Source organism: Lactuca sativa, chromosome 5, assembly GCF_002870075.4.
Source record: "Lactuca sativa cultivar Salinas chromosome 5, Lsat_Salinas_v11, whole genome shotgun sequence".
Taxonomy (NCBI): Eukaryota; Viridiplantae; Streptophyta; class Magnoliopsida; order Asterales; family Asteraceae; genus Lactuca; species Lactuca sativa.
Window position 1 is genome coordinate 216,209,438 of NC_056627.2, and position 5,718 is coordinate 216,215,155.

A 5,718-nucleotide genomic window follows, 5' to 3' on the forward strand; every position below is an offset into this window, starting at 1 on the left:
TCCATCTATTATGATTCTTTGATTGGAACGAAGTGAGCTGACTTTGTTAAACGATCGACAATCACCCAAATGGTATGGTACCCACTCGAGCACTTGGGTAGTTTGGTAATGAAATCCATGGTGATCATCTCCCATTTCCATTCAGGTATCTCGGGTTGCTGGAGCAGACCCGAGGGTTTCTGGTGCTCAACTTTTACTTTGGTGCAAGTCAGACACTTGCCCACGAACGTATCTATCTCAGCCTTCATGCTTGGCCACCAGTATTGTTTCTTGAGATCTAAGTACATCTTGTCAGAGCCCGGGTGAACAGAGTATTTGGTTCTGTGTGCTTCCTCCATGACTAACTCTCTGAATCCTCCGGACTTGGGAATCCAGATTTGATCCATGAAACAATGGACTCCATCACCTCTGATCTCAAGTTTCTTTTCCATTCCTCTTAAGGTTTCGGTCGACACATTCTCGGGTTTGAGGGCTTCTAATTGAGCTTCTCGGATTTGTATAGGTAGGTTGGAATGGATAGTCATCGTCTGGTTCTTCACCTTGCGGCCTGCACTCTCCTTTCGGCTAAGGGCATCTGCTACCACATTGGCCTTACCGGGATGGTAACGGATTTCACACTCATAATCACTGAGTAGTTCTACCCATCGTCTTTGCCTCATGTTCAAGTCTTTCTGATCAAAGATGTGTTGCAGGCTCTTGTGATCGTTGAAGATCGTGCACTTGGTTCCGTTGAGATAATGTCTCCAAATCGTCAACGCAAAGACCACTGCTCCTAGCTCCAAGTCGTGTGTGGTATAGTTGACATCGTGTGTTTTCAACTGTCTAGAAGGATAGGCAATTACTTTTCCTCTTTGCATAAGCACACATCCTAGGCCTTGATAAGACGCATCACAGTAGACAACAAAGTCCTCTGTCCCTTCGGGTAGGGACAGAACAGACGCGCTGCACAAGGCTTTCTTCAGCGTCTGAAATGCAGTTTCTTGTTTATCACTCCAACAAAAGGGTTCACGTTTCTGTGTTAGAGTGGTTAGAGGTTTGGCGATTCTGGAAAAGTTTTGAATGAATCTCTGATAGTAGCCAGCTAGACCCAAGAATTGCCGGATTTCTGTGGGTGTCTTCGGTGTTGACCAATTCTCTATCGCCTTTATCTTGGAAGGATCTACATGAATACCCTCCTCGCTTACCACATGACCGAGGAAAGTTACCTTCCGAATCCATAACTCGCATTTAGAAAATTTTGCGTACAACTTCTCGGATCGCAGGGTCTCCAACACTAGCCTCAAGTGTTGTTTGTGGTCTTCTTCGCTTCGGGAATAGACGAGTATGTCATCAATGAACACAATGACAAACTTGTCCAGATAAGGACGACACACCCGGTTCATCAGGTCCATGAACACCGCCGGTGCGTTGGTTAGACCAAAGGGCATCACTACAAACTCGTAGTGTCCATATCGAGTCCTGAAAGGTGTTTTGGACACATCACTTTCATGAACTCGTGGCTGATGGTACCCTGATCGAAGATCTATCTTGGAGAAGTAACTGACTCCCTGGAGTTGATCGAAGAGGTCATCTATTCGCGGAAAAGGATATCGGTTTTTGACAGTCAACTTGTTCAGCTCGCGATAATCGATACACATACGAAAGGATCCATCTTTCTTCTTGACAAACAAAACCGGAGCTCCCCAGGGTGAGGAACTTGCTCTAATGAATCCTTTACTGAGCAGCTCGTTAAGTTGACTGGATAACTCCTGCATCTCTGCTGGAGCTAAGCGATACGGAGACTTCACCATGGGAGTAGCTCCAGGAATTAGGTCAATACGGAACTCGACCTGACGCTCGGGAGGGATTCCTGGAAGCTCTTAGGGAAACACATCAGGAAAGTTACAGACTTCGGGGATGCTCGCGAGGTCTTTAACTTCCTATTTCTCGTTGATTACATGGGCCAAGAATGCAATGCACTCCTTTCGCAAGAGTTTCTGAGCTTTGATGCAGGAAACGATACGAAGGTTGGAACCGAGTTTATCACCATAGATTACTAGAGTTTGACCTGAAGGAAGGTTGAGACGGATGACTTTTTCAAAACAAAGGATATCCGCATGATTGGGACTCAACCAATCCATGCCAATGATGACATCAAAGCTCTTTATGGATACTGAGATGAGATCGATAGGAAATGAATGGTCGTTCAGGGTAAGGTTACAACCTACGAACACCTCGATAGCGCTATCCTTCTCTCCGTTAGCCATCTCGACGGTAAATATTTTGGTTAAAGGTTGGGAATTATGTTTTAGGTTATGTTTGAATGCATGACTAATAAAGCTCCTCTCAGCACCCGAATCGAAAAGAATATTAGCATATGAGTTGTCAAGAAGGAACGTACCCGAGACAACAGTGGGATCGGCGACCGCTTCCTCCCGTCCCATGGCGAGGACCCTTCCGGTGTTATCAGCTGCAGACTATTTGGGGCAGTTTCTTTTAAAGTGCCCAGCCTCACCACAGTTATAGCAGGCTTGATCAACGCCTGTTCCAGAAGATTGATATGCCGATTGAGCTGGAGCCTTGCAAAATCGGACCGTGTGCCCCTTCTTACCACAATTGGTACAGGATAGTTCTCGACAGGGGCCAGGGTTGTGGTGATATTTGCACTTGTCACAGAGAGGAAGATTACCAGCATACCAACTGGTAGGAGTTGGAGTTGTGGATCCCGCGACAGAAGCAACAGCAACGGGGGTAGTAGCAGCATGGACTGCTACTGTTTGTTGTCTTTTGGAGGAGCCTTGAGAAGATTGACCCTTCTTCTTCTTCCAGAATTTTCTTTTCTCACCACTGCTTTTATTCGACTCAGGGGCGGAGGGTTGTTGGTCTTTGAGCTGGGTCTCTTTCTGGGAGGCATCTTGATCTAATAAGATCAAGAAAGAGAGGATGATAAGTCCTCTGAATTGAATCGAGAGATATGACAAATATGAATTTCAAATAAGCGATAAAACATGAAAGAGTTATCGAAGCAAGTAAACTATCGCTAATGGAATGATCGAGGATCTATACGTGAACGAGGATTTCTACAAAAGATTTGATTCGAGAAATACTCCCATAGTATTTCTTGATTCGCTACGATACTAACTCGATGTTTGTGGTATTAGGGTAAATTTTAGGCATGCCGCATACCACAGTCACTCCCAAGCACATGTTGGCCGTGTCTCGAATGAATATAGTTGGTCAGGCTATATTGATCCTAGACACGACTACATAACTGCTCAGGTTTAACCGCAGGACACAACACCCATTTACTTATGTTTTGTTCTACTTATAGTTACGGATCTCGACGGCTCGGTATACTTATATACTTTCGAAAATACTTATACTTTGAAGGATACTTTTAGTTCAGAGCACTTAGGCCCCTTAATGTTTATAGTTTTATACCATGCAAGGTTTGGTATACTTCATTCACTATAAACAAGGGCTCTGATACCAATCTGTTACACCCCGAAAACCGAAGGTGGAAACATTTCCGGGGTTGACTCCACATTGAGTATCAAATCCAATGTACATAGTAAGTAAAGTAGAACAACCATTACATTACATATAAAAGTTTTACAATTGTTTTCAAAAGTAAAGTTGTACAGTTGTGTTACATAGTATATATATACGAAAAAAATGAAACGGGTCTTCTGAGCACCCCGACTTCGAACAAAAGGATCTTCGGTACCTGTTCTAATGTTGACCTGAGAACACAAGCGGGTTTTAAAATCAGCATAACGCTGGTGAGTTCATAAGTAGTTTTGTTTTGTGAAAAATGTTCATGTTTCCTTTCTGTTTCTGAAAACGTGACACACGCCAAGAAAATCCCACATTTTCTTGAAATTTGGTTGTTGTTTCACAATATGTAAAGTATAGTAAGTTTGTACACTGAAAACACGTTAACTCATGTGAAAAATGTATAGTTTGATTATCCGGTTTGTTAAACTGTTCTGTTTGAGTTCCAATGTATCCCCAGGAAAGTCCCATAATTTCCTGATTGTGAGTTATCATTTGTAAAAGATGTAATGTTATTTGTTTTGTTACACTTTTCTAGTTATGCATATATTTCCCCAGGAAGACCCCATGCTTTCCTGAATGTTGGTTTTCATTGTAAGGATGTATTCTGGTAGACCTGGTTATGTACAAGGTTTCCCAGGAAAGTCCCATACTTTCCTGAATGTTAGTTATCAACGTAAAAGGTGTATAAAGTTATTCATTATTACTATAAGTAAATCTCTGTTATCCTAATTGCGAGTTCCATAACCATACTAAAGACTGAACCTGTGGCAATAAGTAGTCCACAACCTTTTGACTTTCGTCACCCTTGAACCATTTCGGTTCGGCTGTAGCTAGCATCCAGGTGTGGGGTAGTCAGCCCCGTATAGATATATACACTGAAGTCACGCTCTCTAAATCCCAGAGATTCTGGTTACGGGTGTAGTCCTCCACTCGCGTATCTCTGTGGAGTGTTCGCCGAGGACGTGTCTCCAAGTCCACCAAATTATACTCTTGTGCTATTACCTGTAATGCAAACAAAACTGTGTGGGTCAGGCTTGGGAGCCTGGTGAGCATATAGGATTTTCGACCCACGATAATATAATTATCACATTCAATCATCAATCAATTAATCCAAATTACCCATCCCCATTATCTCCTTTATTTCTTATGGATTTACCCTAAGAATTATTTATCATTTATTCATTTATTCCTAAGGATTGACCTAAAGAATTGACACAAAGTCCACCACTGCCAAGGTCCTCAAATTACAACCGATAAATACTTAGATCAACTTACTTAATGAACATCTACTTCTAACACTCATAGTGAACACTCAATTCAAAACATCTGGTGAATACTTAATTTTAAAACACTTAATGAACACACTCAGTTCCACAACACCAAGTGAACACATCTAGTTCAAAAATACTTAATGAACACAATCCTCTAATGAACACATTGTTCAAAAATACCTGATAAACACATAGTTCAAAACATCTATTAAACATTCATTTCGAAAATACCTGATGAACACATAAATTCAAAACATCTAGTCAACACTTAGTCCAAATATACTTAATGAACACGTTGAGTTCAAACACCAAATGAACACATAGAGTTCAAAATACATAATGAACACATTTAGTTCAAAAACACCAAGTGAACACATAGAGTTTAGAAACACCTAATGAACACATTGAGCTCAAAAATACTTATTATTTCGTCTCACATTAACTATTTTATCTACCCATGTTCTACCCAACATATTTGTAGATGCAAACGCATATACAGTTTAAATCTTTTAAAACCTGTATAAAACATTATTTCAAAATCCATCTCAACTAAACAAACAATGTATAAACACATAGCACGTACTTCATAGCAAATACTTCATATCTATGTGTTAGAAGAAAGTAACTTCACACTCACTTGATTAGAAGATGATCGGACAACACTACGGATCTAAGAGTAGAATTCTACGTTGAAACCAGGGTGTTTTTTTGAAAATCGGGCCTCTCGCGGGCAGAGTTTTGGCTCGGAAACTTTACTTCTCGGGACCTTCAGGGCTTCGGGACTTGCTTCGGGTGTCGAGATAGATACCCAGGCTTCGGGGGTAAAACTTGTCAAGAAATAGGAAGTATAAGGGGTGGAAGGTTGAAATTGAGCAACAAACCCAGTCTGCCCTCGCACCCCTTTATATAG